Source organism: Meles meles, chromosome 3, assembly GCF_922984935.1.
Source record: "Meles meles chromosome 3, mMelMel3.1 paternal haplotype, whole genome shotgun sequence".
NCBI lineage: Eukaryota > Metazoa > Chordata > Mammalia > Carnivora > Mustelidae > Meles > Meles meles.
The window spans coordinates 138,299,403-138,316,780 of record NC_060068.1 but is presented as its reverse complement, the minus strand read 5'-3'; the positions used below and the strand labels follow the sequence as shown (position 1 = coordinate 138,316,780).

General features: G+C 44.0%; 1 pseudogene; it reads left to right on the top strand.

Annotated features, from left to right (window-relative positions):
* The first annotated feature begins 462 nt into the window (after window positions 1-462).
* LOC123939282 lies at window positions 463-869 on the top strand (annotated as a pseudogene).
* The last annotated feature ends 16,509 nt before the right edge of the window (window positions 870-17,378 follow it).

Genomic DNA, 17,378 nt, shown 5'->3' with positions numbered 1-17,378 from the left:
GTATCCTAGCCCCTAAAACAGGGCCTGATACAAAGTAGGCACTCCATAAATAGCTGTTGAATGAACAACAGGTAGTGATAATCATGGTGGCTATGATTTATTTTTTTATAAACATTTTATTTATTTATTTGACAGAGAGAGATCACAAGTAGACAGAGAGGCAGGCAGAGAGAGAGAGAGAGGGAAGCAGGCTCCCTGCTGAGCAGAGAGCCCGATGCGGGACTCGATCCCAGGACCCCGAGATCATGACCCGAACCGAAGGCAGCGGCTTAACCCACTGAGCCACCCAGGCGCCCTGGCTATGATTTATTAAGCAGCCTATGTGGCAGCTGCATGCTACAGACTTACATGCATTTCTTATTTAATCCTTACCGTAGTCCTGGAAGCTCCTCCTCCACCCCCGCCCCTCCCCGCCTGATAGAAACACCGAGGCCGCTCTTTCCACCATCTTTCTTTGCCGCCATAATGGTACACATGAATGTCCTGGCAGATGCTCTCAAGAGCATCAACAATACTGAAAAAAGTTTCTTATTAGGCCGTGCCCCAAAGTCATCGTCCGGTTTCTCACTGTGATGATGAAGCATGGTTACATTGGCGAATTTGAAATCATTGATGATCACAGAGCGGGGAAGATTGTTGTGAACCTCACAGGCAGGTTGAACAAGTGTGGAGTGATCAGCCCCAGGTTTGATGTACAACTGAAAGGTCTAGAAAAATGGCAGAATAACCTGTTCCCGTCCCGCCAGTTTGGTTTCATTGTACTGACAACTTCAGCTGGCATCATGGACCATGAAGAAGCAAGACGAAAACACACAAGAGGGAAAATCCTGGGATTCTTTTCTAGGGATGTAATACATATGTGCAAATAAAATGCCTCAGTGGACCAAAAAAAAAAAAAGAAAAAAAAAAAAAGAAACACTGAGGCCAAGCCCCAAGCTTCGCAACAAGTTTTCAATGAGGGTGTATTCCCTTCCCTCCCCTGACATATGGTCCCTTCTCCCTCTCCTCTGTTGCTGGCTCTGTCTCCCTCTCTCAACCGTCTGCTCCTAAGGAACAGCAGCCTGGGTCTCGTCTCTTGAGTATGCTAGCCTCAGGCCCTCCGCTCAGGCTGCAATGTGCAGCCTATACTTACATTTGAATAGGGAAGTGTAGGGGCCAGACATGGATGCCCGTTTCTCCTGTTCCATTCCTCTCAGTGGCTACAAAGCTGTTGCCTCTGCTCCAGCCCTCACAGCAGCTTCCTCCTCTACCCACCAGTCTAGCTAATCACTGACTGATAAGACTTGCCCCTTTTCTGCTTAGACTGAACCTTTGCTTGGAACACCCTTCCTGCGGCCTTGGCTTGTAAATGACAGATATCTCAGGTGAGGGGTGGCACCCTCCAGGTGTACTTCTCTGAACCTTTGTGCACCATGACAGGGCCTTCCTTCTGTTCCTGTGGCTCTATACGTCCACCCCCACCATCACTCTGTGTTGTCATTGCCTGCTTGACTGCCTGCCTCCCCTCCTCCCTAACACCGACTCAAAGATCTTATTTAAGACCAAGAACATTTTGGGGTACCTGGTGGCTCATTTGGTTGGGCATCCAAATCTTGATTTGGGCTCAGGTCATGACCTCAGTGTCATGAGACTGAGCCCCACGTAAGGGCTCCACATTGGGCATGGAGCCTGCTTAAGATTCTCCCTCTCCCTCTGCCCCTTCTCCCTGTCTCTCCCTCCCTTTCTCCAAAAAAAAAAAAAAAAAAAAAAAAAAGAGCAAGAATGTTTTCCATTTCCCCCACACCTCACTCAGAGTCTAGCCCAAGAGTAGGGCTCAGTGACACTTGAGAGAATGGAGAATGGCCTGCTCTCTTAGTTGACTAACATTCTGCCAGGTCCTACTACTGTTCTGCTTTCTCTTTCCAGTCCAGTCCGCAACCCTATTAGCAATCCCTTCCTCCTGTTGAGCCAAGCTCCTAGATTTGGCTCTTCCTCACCAAGCTAGGCCAGTTTCCACCGACCCTGGGAAACATCTTCCTTGCAAACTCACACGCTTTATCCAGGCTCTTGGTGGGGAAAAGGAAGTATCTCCCCAGAAGAGACTTAAAGATCATGTAGTCCAGCCCCTGGATTGTACAGAACTGAAATGAACTGGGTTACGGGTCAGGGAGACTATCCAGGGTCAGTCTGTTTAGGGCAGGGACTGGAACAAAACCCAGGATTCTCAACTTGATGTCCAACATCTTTTCTCTGCATTTAGCCCATGTTATGTACCAAACCAAATAATGAGGACTTGTTTGAATGGGATTTTACAATCCTAAAAATCAAGACAACACCTTGAGTTGAGGGTTTTGTACGTCGTTAACGTTATGCCTCCTGTCCTGTTGTGTTTGGGAACAAGAGAAAAAGCTGGGAGAGGACGTGGGCATTGGCACTCTGGCCTCAGCCCTGCACTAATAGGCAAGCCATTTCCCCACTGCTCTCCATAGAGAACTGCGAATCTGACTGCGGCTTTAGAGAAAGATAGTGGGAAATACGGCTGGAAAGAAAGGGTGTGGCCCTATCAAGGAGAGCTGGGAATGTCCGGGTGAGGCAAACTTTGTTTTGAAAGCCATAGGGAGCCTCAAAGGATCTTTGAGCAGGAGAGGGCCTGCTCGCCCGCAGCTGAGCCCATAGGGAACATTTGGCTAATAAACCTGGGTAGAGAAGTGATCATTGCTTATGAGGTTGTAACCTTAGCCACCTGCTGGGGAGACTAATGTCCCAGCAGCTCTACCTCTCCGGTGATAGTTACCTCCCCTAACGACTCTCATTTCACAGTATCGGATTTCCTGAGGACAGATTTTGAGCAAAGCACAGATACCGCAGGTAAATCATTAGTGGGGTGGCTGAGATCTCTATGGAGGGCTTTGATGAATAAATCTGCCCCAAGAGACCAGTCCTTGGCAAAGCCTGTCAGTCACAAGGTTCCAGGGGTCTCTCCCAGTTTGTGCCACAGAGCCTGACCTTCCAGGAGCAGACCTAGCATGGAGCAGAGAAAGCCCCCTCCTCCTCGCCCCAGGACCGTCTCTTTACCCAGCCCTGGCTGCAGGGGGAAGCTTCTAGCTCCCGCAGGAGCACTCAGTTCAAGCCAGAATGTTTTATCACCCTTGATACGTTAGCTCCCAAGCTGGGCTCTTACGGGCTTGACATAGGGCAGAGAATCTTGGCGTGCAGAAGATTGTCCTGTGGCTAATGAGCTGCATGTCTCTGGAAAAGATGTGATCTCTCTGGACTTGCATTTCCCTCACCTTGGAAGGAGGGATTTGGACCAGTTCAGATACAAAGTAACAATTAACAGATGGGTTCCATCTCGCCTTTCCATCTCCCATCAGTTGTTAGTGATGGTCGAAGGACTCTGAGGCTACCTCCAGAAAAGAGGACAGATCCCCCCAAAACAGGAGTAGCCTCAGGTATTAGTGCTCTGTTGCTGCTGTAACAAATGACCTACACTTTGTGGCTTAAAACAACACAAATGTATTCTCTCGTAGTGGAGGTCAGAAGTCTGAAATCAGTTTCACTGGGCTGACCTCAAGGGATTGGAAGGGCTGGTTCCTGATGGAGTCTTCAAGAAGAGAATCTCTTCCCTTGCCTTTTTCAGCTTCCGGTGGCCCACCTGTGTTTTTCTTGGCCTGTGGCCCCTTCCCCCATCTTCAAAGCACACCACAACAATCTTTGTCTCCATCATCAAATCATCTTCTCCCCGTAGTTAAATCTCCGTCTGCCTCTAATAAAGACCCCTGTGATGACATTAAGGCCCACCACCCGGGTAATCCAGGATCGGTACTCCATCTCCAGATTCCTAGCTTACTGGCATCTGCAGAGTCCCTTGTCCCATATAAGGAAACACAGCCGCTGGCTGTGGGCATTAGGACATGCTATCTTTTGGGGACCCATTATTCCGCCTGACCCACCTGCCACCTGGCACTAATTGCAGTCCTACCGTCAGCCTAGAATTAGAACTGGAATGGAATAATGGAATAATTCTAAGTTAGTGTGTGAGGCCTGGCATATGGGAGCTGTAAGGGAGGAAAAGATTGCACGTGGCCTTTTCTCTGTTTCAAGAACCATGCCAGCCTCATTGAAATTCCACATCCCACTGCCTTCTCCTGACACTGTATCATTTACAATGCTCCTGAGGCTAGTATAGTGACTCATTATTATTAGTTAATGAAGCATCTAAGGCCTAAGCCCACAGTCAGCAGCTGGGATAAAGAATGAGGACAGAGCTGGGCTGAAGGGAGTCTGTAGCTCAGATGCCGACTGGAGGAGACAGAGGCCATGCTGTCCTCGGGCATTCATTTCACAAACATTTACTGAGTGCTTAGGAATGGTTAGTAATGGTTCCTGGAACCAGACGGGTAGTCCCAACCCCAGAGAATTCACAGGCCAGCGGGAGAGACAGACAAGACGCCCATGAAAATGCTCCAATGGGGGTGGCTGTTGGGGAGCAGGGAGGACATTCTCTCCTCAGGGGGTCAGGGCAGGAGGCCTCGCAGAGGAGGGACAGCTGCCCTGGTTTTGAAGGATGACCAGACATTCTGAGTTGCGGAAAAGGAAGGGAAGGGGACTTCAGCAGGAGAAACAGGTGCTAACAGGAACAGTGAAAAGGCACTCCCCCCCCCCCCCCCCCCCCCCCCCCCCCCCCCCCCCCCCCCCCGCGGCTGGAGCGAAATGCAGAGATATTCTGGCAGGAGGAAAAGAAGATCTGGAAAATTTGCCTTGAGGCTGCAGTGGTGGCGGGGAGGTGACATTTGGCTGGTAATGGGAACATGGGCAGAGCCCACTGGGGAGTCTGGCTTGGGGAATAAAGAGCCAAACCAAACCCACTGTCTGAATAAATTCAGGAGGCTGTAGGGAGAGGCCAGACGCTGACGTGGTGAAGACGGAGTTTGGTTCACACGTCAGCTCTCATGCAGACCAGCTCTGTGACTCTGGTGAGTTCCCTAACCCTTCTGGGCCTCAGTTTCCTCACCTACAAAACGGGAAGATTCATAACCCCTGGTGGGGATGGTTGTATGGTGAGGGCCTTGTCTGTCTTGTATCCGGCTGTACACCCTGCATCTGGGGCTTGTCTGTAAACTGAATGAATAATGTTGGGAAGAAAGCTTAGCAGAGTGTCTGATGAAGAATGAACACTTAGTGAGTGAATTAATGTATTAAGTTTAGGGGGAAAGTTCAAAGATATCAGCCCTAATTTCTCACTGGGTGACCCCTGATAGTCCTGATAAATGCTCACCCCCTAGGGAAACATGGCAGCCTAGATCTGTGGGAACGATCCCTGACTCTGGATTAGGGGAGCGAGTGGCCCTTGGCTCCAGTTCTGTCACTCACGGACTATGAGTCTGTGGATGCCCAACTCTTTGGCTTCCTCTAGGTCACACCCAACCCAGCTTTGCCTCTTTTCTAGACAAGGGGACTGAGGAAGGCTACCAAGACCCTGGGCTTCTTGATGAGCTCCATGCCCTTTCCTTCCTTTGCCATCAGCAGTCCCACAGAACCTCCAGAACTTTCCATGGGTCTTGCACCGTAGAAAGAGTATGACCTCTGGAGCTATGCCAAAGCTGTGTGACCTGGAACAACTTTAACCTCTCTGACCTCAGAGAGAGAGTTTTTATTCATTTATCTGGGCATACTAGTTCCTGGATTTGAATCCTAGTTCCAGAATTCTTTAACTGTGGGACTTCAGGGACTTCTCATCTCTGTTCTTCATGCCTACTGTCTGAGTCATAACACGTCCTCCCAGACTTACCTGAGGACCGGTTCCCAAAGCTGGCAAAGACTGGGTCCTACCTCAGCCTCTCAAATGAGTCCTGCCTCAGGCTTTCCAGCTGCTAATCCCACCTGGGCTGAGTCTCTTGACTCTGGGTACCAGTGTTGAGGACTCTGGGTACCAGTGTTGGGGACCCCGGAGTTTTCATCCAGTCTACTGATGAAATATGGTCTCCTGCCCCAGGGCTGGGAGGTCCCGCTGAAGGAAACTGCTGAAGGCTGATTCTTCCCATTTCCTCCTTAAGGCTAAGTGGGGATGGTGACACTGACCACTGGACCCAAGGGGATAAATATTTCGAGAGAAAGGACTTTAAAAAAGGAACCCTCTTAATCCTTTTCTGTTTTTGGATTTCACTTCAATAAGCTATCATTAACTTTTGGGGTTCCTCAAATAAGAGAAGATGGTGGCTTTCCCTTCTAGTGTTTCAGGAGACTGCTTCCCTCATGTCACCAACAAGGGCCATGGGAAGTGAGAACAAGTGAAGTGAGAAGAGGGTGTCTTCTGTGCAGGGAGGGAGACAAGGTCAAGAACAGCCCTGTCACTGCTCAGTGTACTTTCTCCCTCCTTGTCTTTATTTCTCTCTCTCTCTCTTTCTCTCTCTCTCTCTCTCTCTCTCTCACACACACACACACACACACACATTCATTCATTCAATTGATTAACTTCCACCGGTTGTACATGACCTTGATCCTAAAGCAGAATAAGATAGTGGGGAAGAGTTTAGGTCCTAAGTGATCTGGCCAGGGGTAGGAATCCCAGTTCTGCCCCAGTAACCTTGGACAAGATTCTCAACCCTCCATGAGTTTCAGGATCTTCATCTGGAAAAGGGGAAAATAATAGTACCTGTGTGATAAGGTTGTTGGTGAGGATTAAATGAAATAAGACATGTAAATAAAGTACCAAGCAGATGGTAAGTACTCTTCAAATAGAAGTCACTGCTATTATGATTGTCATTACAATCTCCATAAGAAGGTAAACCCTGTGAGGACAAGGTCCCTGTCTGCCTTGTTCACCATTCTGTCCTCATCACCTAGGACAGTGGCTGGCATATTGTCAATGCTCAATAAATATTTGGAGAATCTATTAATAATCCTATTCCTTGGAAGCATGGCTTATTCTCCCCGCCATGTGATTTCTAGAACAAGCCTACAGCACCTGGACACAAGAATTATTGCAAGACCTTCCTGTGAGTCAGGCACCAAAGCTGAGGGCCTTATCCTACATTGATTTTCTTGCCTCTGTTCCCCTCGCCTTGTGAATTCCTAAAGAAGTAACAGCAGCTGTGCTAACTCATATTTGCATTCGGCAATTTTTTTAAAGATTTTATTTATTTATTTGAAACAGAGAGATCACAAGTAGGTAGAGAAGCAGCCGGGGGGGGGGGGGAGCAGGCTCCCCACCGAGCTGAGAGCCCGATGTGGGGCTCAATCCCACAACCTTGAGATCATGACCTGAGCAGAAGGCAGAGGTTTAACCCACTGAGCCACCCAGGCATCCCTCAGCAAATTTTTTCTGAAAAGGCAGATAATCAAGCAGCTTACTTTACACATGAGGAAACTAAGCCCCAAAGGATTAACACACTCATTCAGAGCTGGAGATGGAGGTCTGGTCCCTAGAAGGCCAGACCAGCACTCTGTTGCCCCCATCACCAATGACTCAACATGGACGGGGCCACCAACACCAGCAGATAGTGAGTAAGGTAGCAGAGGAGGAGAGAACTCGCTGCTTCTGCCTGAATTCCACAGACACCTGCACGACCCCCTGGGAGGGCCACCTATGCCACCATGATATGCTTTTCATTAAAGAAGTGCTCCCTCAACAGTAGTCTTCGGAAATGCCAAATTTAATTAAAACCCTAATCCTAATAAATACACCATATATTAAACCCAGCCAGAGCAGCTTCCTGCTGGGTGAACTTCTCACATACTTCACTAAACAAAATTGTCTCCAGCAAAAGGGCTTGTTTGGGAACATCCTGTCCATCAGGCATCCTCACTCAGAGAAGGGCCTTGGCCATGGCCCCCAACGTCACTGATTCCAGGCTTCCAAACACATAGCTCAGAGTGGGAACAGCTGGATGTGGTCCCTAACCAGCAGCTGATATGGGCTGATGCTTAGCCAGATAGAATCAGCATCATCAGCATTTGAAGGGGCTCTGGAGATCATCTGGCCCACGAAAGAGGGGAAACTGAGGACTAGAGAGAGGCATGGAAAGAGACCTGTCAGTAGAAGGGACCCAGGTCTCCTACCTCCCAGCTCAGTGCCCTTTCCACTCATCACCCTGGCTGTGCCAGCTGGTAGCTGTGTAACATTGACTAAATTCATTCTTTCTCTGAGCTTCAAATTCCTGTTCTATATCATTGAAAGGACTGGACTAGAGCAGTGGTCTCAATCTTCACCACACACTCAAAACATCTGGGGAGCTTTTCAAAATCCCAGTGTCTTAAGCTTACCTGACACCAATTCATCAGAGCCCCTGGAGTGAGCCCGGGATGAGTGTTTTATAAAACACTTCAGGTGATTCCAATGTGCATCCAGGAGTGAGAACCAGTAGACTAGATAATCACTAAGACTCTCTTTTGCTCTAACACTTTATGAGTTTAGAATTTCTCTACTTGGAACCCTCTGTACATCACACACTCCCATGCCCTCCACACACACACACCTACCCCACAACTGATCTGAGCAATTCCTTCTCATATTTCAAGTCCTAGCTTAAATACCCCTTCATTAGACTAAGGGAGGAAGGCATTACTTGAGCTCTTACTTTTCATAGCCTGAATCACATGACATGGTAATTATATTTTCTGGCTATCTTCCCTGTAAACTGAGTCACAGCAGAGACTTAAAATAGTGCACAGATTCGAAGATTGTCCCAATTACTTCCATCTTCTATATCAACACCCATGTTTGGTTCCCCTCCCCACCCCTGACACCTTGAGTATGGGAAGGACCATGAATTTCTTCTAATCCAGGCAATACAACAAAGGTGATGGGATGTCAATTCTGATTAAGTGACATAAAATTGTAATATCTATAGTGTTAGGAAACTCCTTCTCTTACTGCCTTTGATGAAGCAAGTGGCTGTTTTGGGGAGGGTCATAGGGCAAGGAACTGAGGGTGACCTCCAGCCAACAACTAGCTGGGAACTAAGGCTCTTAGTCTTAGCTTGCAAGCATCTGAGCCCTGCTAACAACTATATGAGCTGGGAAGTGGGTCTTTCCCACACCAAACCTTCAGATGAGAACCCAGCCCTGGCTGAGATTTTGATTGCAAACTTGTAGAAGACCCAGCTAAGCTGTGCCTGGGATTCTGATCCACAGAAACTCTGAGATCACAATTGTGTCTTGCTATAACGTGCTAAGTTTGTGGTGATATTGTTACATGGCAACAGATAACAAATAAACTGGCTTATTTCATTCTTGGCATCTACTACAGTGCATGACACATCAGAGGTGCTGAAAAGTATTTGGCAAATAAATGATTTAATTAATTAATCAGTATAATGACATTAAGTCCTTTGAATCCAACACTTGCCCAATTATTTTCCCTTTCTTTCTCCTAGGGACAAGCTGATTGCTCAAAATTCAATGTCAGTCTCAGCCCATCAAACAAGGGTGTTACTCTCAAACCTTTCACTCTTAGGAGGAAAAGTGGGACGCACACACAGTAATGATAACTGTGATTTAGCTTAATGAAATCAACATGTGGCTAAATAACTGTTTGCTGAGTATAAACTGTTGTCATTATTGATAGACAATTTCCTCTACCCAGTAAATGCAGGCAGTGATCCAGGTGAGGGAATAATCATGGATTTATTGATCCAAAATCATTCCAAAGACACAGAGGATGCCACTGATCACCATGGTTGCCTTTGGGTGACACTGGCCTTTAGTCACAGCTCACACCTGGAGTCTCCCACACAGTCTTGGCTTTTAGGTATGCTCATGTCAGTCAATCAAAGCAGACTGCCATAAGGTTCAGTCCTGCCTGGGTATTTACTGTGGCTCTTTTGTGGTCTGAACGACAGCAGAAACTTCTCATGCTGCTCTGGCCAGTCTCCACAGGGTTTTGACAGGTACTCTGCAGGCTCAGGAGTGGCCCTATGATGTTATCAGATGTTCCAAGGTCACCTGGAGTCACCAACAGAGAGTGAGACAGGATCACAAGGCAAGATCTCACTGGCTTCCGCTTACCAAGAACACTGCTGCCTAGTACTCTGATACAGTTCTAGTACATTGATTGTGACTAAGCCTTGAGAGTTAGCTAAAGGACTCCATGGAGCCTGCTGAAAGCATGTTGAAGGGTCTCAGGGAAAGCGTGGAGGGACTTTCTTAGAGAACCTTTGTGGCAGGGGCTGGGTAGGTAGTGTGTGGTAGAGCCTGGGGCAGAGAGAGTTTCTGGGCCTGTCTTCTCCCTCTTACTCTGCTTCTTCCTAATTCTAATCTGCATCTGATTATGGCTCAGACCAATCATTGCCCCTACCCACCCATTCATCAGTGCTCTGAGGCTATGGGTCCAAGTGCTGTGCTCCTTCCTTATGACAGCTGGGCTGCTGAAGGAGTTTTTTGTGGGGCAGAACCCACAACAACAGAACAAGTAACAGGAGTTCCCATGATATGATCACTTACCATGTACAGTGTGCTAGGCTCCTTGTCACATGATCTCACTTAATACTCATGACAGTCAAGAGAATAGCTCATTCCTGTTTTACAGTCAAGGAAATTGGACCTCGGGTTAAAGCTTGCTTCATGTCACATAAATACAGGGAAAGGACACTTTGGGGTCTCTGTATGGCTATATCTAACTTAAAACTCCCCAATTCTCCAATGTCCTCATCTATAAGATGAGAATAATACAAGGTATAAGGATTGGTACATTCATTTATCATGCAGGAAATATTTATAGAGATCTAGACACTGTTCTAAGTACTAGAGACTCCATACAAGTCTCTAGGAAAAAACAGACAAGTATCTTCTTTCATGGAGCTTACAAATGAAATTATTACACAAATATGTATAATGTTGAAACTATAAAAAGTGCCATGAATGGTATGCATATAGTAGTATAAAAGTATGTAATAGTGAAAATTGACTAAGAAAAGGCAGTTAAGGGGCGCCTGGGTGGCTCAGTGGGTTAAAGCCTCTGCCTTCGGCTCAGGTCATGATCCCAGGGTCCTGGGATCGAGCCCCACATCGGGCTCTCTGCTCCACAGGGAGCCTGCTTCCTCCTCTCTCTCTGCCTGCCTCTCTGCCTACTTGTGGTTTCTCTCTGTCAAAATAAAATAAAATATTAAAAAAAAAAAAAAAAAGAAAAGGCAGTTAAGGACGGATTCCTGAGAAGTTATGTTTGAGCTGAGGAATTAACTAGGTAAAATAGGAAGGCAAGGACTTTCCAAGTAGAGGTAACAAGCATGTGCAAAATCCCTGTGGTGAGAAGGTATGAAGAAAGTACAAGGGTGAGAAAAAGACCTTGAGAGCAAAAAGCGAAGCGGGAGAGAAGAATGCAGTATCAGATGGCAGTGAAGAGAAAAATCTGATCTTTGCTTGGTCAGGGGGAGAAGCTAAGATAAGGACCGTGCCCTTATGGGGCTTAACAGACTAGCAGGGTAATTAGAACACAGACAAATGATTAAACGAGAGCTTTCCAAATGGCGGTGCAAAGCTCTGAAAAAGTAAACTGAGGTGATATGATAAAGTTGGTAAAGTTGAACTAAGTAATTCAGACAACCTCGCCAGCCCTCCAGCTGAGAACAATAAGAAAAGATGGACAATTTTTAAAAAATCGACTTGAGTGTATCATAGAACTAATGAGGGTAGTGAAGAATCACTGAACCAAAACTCGGGAGGAATTGGAGATGTGAGTACAGAATTTTGTCCTGGAGGGCTCTGCTCATCCAAATGAGTCAGCTTAGAGTCTGAAAAGCGATCCTCCGACAGTCTCTCAGGGCTGAAAGGACAAAAATTAATGTCTATGACCCACTGTGTCTGAGCAGAAACTCAAAATAGCCATATTACAGTATAAATAAAGGTAAACCAAGAGCAAACCAACCCTCCAGCTAACAGTAGCCTAAATGACACATCACTTTCAAAGGAGCAGAAATTAGACCAACAGCTCACTTCTTAAGAGAAACAATGGAAGACAAAAAACAATGGGATAGGGGCGCCTGGGTGGCTCAGTGGATTAAGCCGCTGCCTTCGGCTCAGGTCGTGATCTCAGGGTCCTGAGATCGAGCCCCACGTCGGGCTCTATGCTCCGCAGGGAGCCTGCTTCCTCCTCTCTCTCTGCCTACCTCTCTGCCTACTTGTGATCTCTCTCTCTGTCAAATAAATAAAATAAAATCTTAAAAAAAAAACCAAAAAACAATGGGATAATATCTTTAAACCAACAAAAGAAAACACCTCCAGTAAAATTCTAAATGTAGCAAGAATATCCTTTAGACATAAATATGAAATGAAGGCATTTCATACAAACTATATTTTGTCTGAGAGAACTTATCACTGGCAGACTTACACTAAAGGAAATAGTAACTCGTGTTTTCTTGGCCAGAAGGAAGATATTCCACATAGAAAGGAAGAGAAGTCAGACGGGAAGAACATGGTAAATGTGTGAATAAATCTAAGTGGTTAATTACTTTACAAAGGTAAAGGAGACTTCCATGCATATGGAAGTCCAGGACAGGGACATCTATAGACGGAAAGGAGATTAATGGAGTCTTAGGGCTGGGGGTGGAGATGTGGGACAGAGACAGGGAACAACTACAGGGTTTGGGGTGTCTTTTTAAGTGATGGACATGTTCTAAAATCGACTGCGGTGATAGCTGTACATATCTCTGAATGTACTAACAACCATTGAATTGTACACTTTAATAGGCAAATTACATGGTTTATGAATTATATCTTAATACAGCTGTTTAAAATGGAGATATTCCTATGGTGTTTAAAATACAGTTAGAATTAAAATACAGGAGAGTAATAACATGTAAATTGGAAAGAGTTAAAGCATCCCGAGCTTCTTGCAGTGTCAGGAATAAATGTATCATAAATTTTGATATAGATATTGAAGGGTACCTGGGTGGTCCAGTTGTTGAGCATCTGCCTTCCGCTCAGGTCACGATCCCAGGGTCCTCGAATCGAGCCCTGTGTCGGGCTCCCTGCTCGGCAGGAAACCTGCTTCTCCCTCTCCCACTCCCCCTGCTTGTGTTCCCTCTCTTGCTATCTCTGTCAAATAAATAAATATAATAAAATCTTTTTAAAAAAGATATATTGACACAGACATCAGATATAAATACCCTAAATGCTCCAATTAAAACAAAGATTATCAACCTGGGTTGAAAACCAAGATTTAGAAGAGACATGTCCAAAACTTAAGAATACAAAAAGGCTGAGAGTAAAGGGATAGAAAAATACTAGTAAAGATATACCACGCAAATCCTAATCAAAAGGAAGCTGGCATAACTTAACATGTTAATAGCAAGTAGACTCCAAGACAAAAAACCACTGTAGAGGCACCGAGCTGGCTCCATCACTGGAGCATGAAGCTCTTGATCTTGGGCTTGTGGGTTCGAGCCCCACAGTGGGTGTGGAGATGGTTTAAAAATAAAATCTTTTTTAAAAAAGTATTATAAAGAGCCACTTTTCTTAATGATAAAACAGAGAAATGGATAATACATTTAAATTCATATGTACCTGATTACATGGCCTTAAATATATATATTTAAGATGTATATATATATTTTATTTTTTTTTAACTAGGCAAGCCATAATTATAGTGGAAGATTTTATCAGTATATGATTTTTTTAAAAAGCAGATTAAAAAAGCATGCATACAAAAGACTTAACAAGACAATTATCAATATCTACCTAGAGGTAAAATTCAAAACTACGGAGCAAGCCTCTTTTTAAGCACACAATTACAAAAATACGCCATATTTGGGCTATAAGGCAAGTCTCAGCTAGGCTTGAAGCTAAGAAATTATATAGAGCATATTCTCTGGTCAAAATGGCAATTAAGCTATAAATCAATAACAAATGCATAACTAGGAATCTCCATATATTTTGAAAATAACAAATATATTGCTAAATATTCTATAGAAACAAAAAGTAATAACAATGTAAATTAGGATATATTTTGTCTGCAATTTTAATTAAAATGACATGTTTAGAACATTGAGATACAGTTAAAATGTATTTAGAAATATATAGCTTTAACTACACATGTTAGAAAATAGGAAAGGCGGGGTGCCTGGGTGGCTCAGTGGGTTAAAGCCTCTGCCTTTCGCTCAGGTCATGATCCCAGAGTCCTGGGATCGAGGCCCGCATCGGGCTCTCTGCTGGGCAGGGGGCCTGCTTCCTCCTCTCTCTCTCTCTCTCTCTCTCTCTCTCTGACTGCCTCTCTCCCTACTTGTGATCTCTATCTATCAAATAAATAAATAAAATCTTTAAAAAAAAAAAAGAAAATAGGAAAGGCTGAAAATTAATTATTCATCTCAAAACAATTTAAAAAAACCCAACAGACTAAATGCCAAATAAATTTTTAAAAATTAAAATAAGAACAGAAATTAATAAAATAAGGAAACAGCCATATAATAGGTAGGATCAATAAAGCCAGAAGTTTGTCCTGTGAAGAGACTAATAACATTGATAAAGAGCTGGAAAGTCTGATCAAAATAAGAGAAAGTAGAAACAGATAACCAACAAAAAGAGGGCTGTCACTACGTATTCTACTGAATTTAAAACATAATAAAATAGTATAAATAGTATAAACTATTTTACACCAACAAATTTGAAATAAATTAGGTAAAATGAGCACATTTCTGGCAAAGCACAAATTATTAAAATAGACACAAGAAGAAATAAAAAATCTGAACAGGGCTACTTATAATACATATTTAAAACTGTCTCTCAGGGGCACCTGGGTGGCTCAGTGGGTTAAGCGTCTGCCTTCAGCTCAGGTCATGATCTCGGGGTCCTGGGATCGAGCCCTGCATTGAACTCTCTGCTTGGCGGGAGCCTGATTCCTCCTCTCTCTCTGCCTGCCTCTCTGCCTACTTGTGATCTCTGTCTGTCAAATAAATAAATAAAATCTTTTAAAAAATAAAATAAAACTGTCTCTCAAAGAAGATTTTAGGCATAGATGGCTGCATAGGGAAATGCTATTATATGTATTATACCAGTTCTTCTAGGAAATGGAAAAAAAGGAAAGGAAATACTTCTCAACTAATTTTTTGAAACAAAATGCTTTTCAATTCATTTTATGATATAAAATTTTGATACCAAACATTGACAAGGATAATATAAGAAAGGAGAATTACAGACCAATCTCATTCATGAACATAAATGCAAAAACACTCATTAAAATATTAGGAAAATGATTCTAGCAATACATAATTAGGATATACTTACCAACCAAATTAGGTTTGTCCCTACAGGCAAGGTTGTGTTTTTTAAATATGTTTTTTTAAAAAGTAGTCAATATAATTCACTATGTTAATTGAAAAAAAGGAGAAAAATCAAATTATAATCTCAATAGGTTCATAAAATGCATATAATAAAATTCAATATCTAGTCATGATATAAAACTTTTAGAAAAGTAGTACTAAAAAAGGAATTTATTTAAATAAAAGTATCTTGAAAAACATCTTAGTGCAAACATCCTACGTGATGTTGAAAAGCTAAGAGCTTTTCTTGGAGATGTGGAATGTGTCAAGGATGCATGCTATTCTCACTTCTATTCAACATTATAATGAACATTTTGGCCAGGGTGGTAAGGTAACAAAAAAATTTAAGGCATAAAGACTGGACAGCAAAAAATAAAATTATCATAATTTGTACTTGATCTGATTATACAGAGAAAGAATTCATGAGAATCTGTTGATAAATCACTTATACATAAAAATCAGTATCCGAGGGGCGCCTGGGTGGCTCAGTGGATTAAGCCACTGCCTTCGGCTCAGGTCATGATCTCAGGGTCCTGGGATCGAGCCCCGCATCGGGCTCTCTGCTCAGCGGGGAGCCTGCTTCCTCCTCTCTCTCTGCCTGCCTCTCTGCCTACTTGTGATCTCTCTCTCTGTCAAATAAATAAATAAAATCTTTAAAAAAAAAAAATCAGTATCCGATGGGTTATAGACATGAATCTGAAAAGCAAAACAACAGAGCTTTGAAAAGATAACAGATACATTTTCCTGTGAAGGAGAATTTTTTTTTTTAATAGCATTCAAAAAGCACTAATTGTAAATGGGGTAAAAGGTACAAATTTGACTACACTAAAATTTAGAATCTTATTATAATCATATCTTTAAGGAAGTGAAAAACCAAGCTCTGCATAAAAGGATTAGATATCTTCATGGGGCACCTGGGTGGCTCAGTGGGTTAAAGCCTCTGCCTTCGCCCAGGTCATGATCCCAGGGTCCTGGGATCAAGCCCCACATCGGGCTCTCGGCTCAGTGGGGAGCCTGCTTCCCCCTCTCTCTCTGCCTGCTTCTCTGCCTACTTGTGATCTCCGTCTGTCAAATAAATAAATAAAAAATCTTAAAAAAAAGATATCTTCAAAAACTGTAACTGACCAATGGGTCATAATCTGAATATATAAAGAGCTGCTACAAATCAATTAATAAAAGACAACTCAGTAGAATGGAAGACCTGAGCCTTGAATAGGAATCTCACACACACAAGAAAGGTTATCAGAATGACCAAGGGACATAAGAAAAACTTTCCACCTTCATTATTCACCAGAAAATGCAAGTTCTGGCAGTTTATGTCCCAAATATATGTGCCATAGAAATTTGTATGCAGGTACACCAATAAATCTAAACAAGCATGTTTATTGTAGTATTTATTATTTATAAGAGCCAGAAGTGTGGAGACAATCCAACATCTCTCAAGAGAAGAGTGGATAAGCAAGCTGTGGCATGTTCATACGATGAAGTATTACACAGCCATGGAAGCCGGTAGGTTGCAGCACACCCCGTGTGGAATGAAGGCGTGGGCCACCCATGAGGGGCTCGGAATCATCCCATGCAGCCAAAGTGTAGTATTAGACAAAGTGCATTTTCGTTTTTAGGGATGCATCCTTAGGTAGGAAAAGTACTTTCTTTTAATGCAAAGAAATTGTGTCACTCAGTCCACTTATGAGAGAGATGTCATCACACAATGTATTTTAACAGAGAGAAGGTCAAGCATCGTCCATAGTAAAAAAAAAAAAAAAAAAAAAAAAGGGCAGAAGTAGTTCACAGAGGTGGGAACTGCAGGAAGAAGCCTCTGGGCCGGGGCGCCTGGGTGGCTCAGTGGGTTAAGCAGCTACCTTCAGCTCACGTCATGGTCTCAGGGTCCTGGGATTGGGCCCCGCATCGGGCTCTCTGCTCTGCAGGGAGCCTGCTTCCCCTTCTCTCTCTGCCTGCTGCTCTACTTGTGATCTCTCTCTCTCTCTGTGTCAAATAAATAAATAAAATATTTTTAAAAAATTTAAAAAAAAAAGAAGAAGAAGCCTCTGGGCCAATGGAAAAAGGAGGCAGGACTGACTGAAAGCTTTGTGTCTGGAGCTGGACTGACTCCTCTGCGGGAGGGGTGGGGGAGTTGTGGGAGGGTTG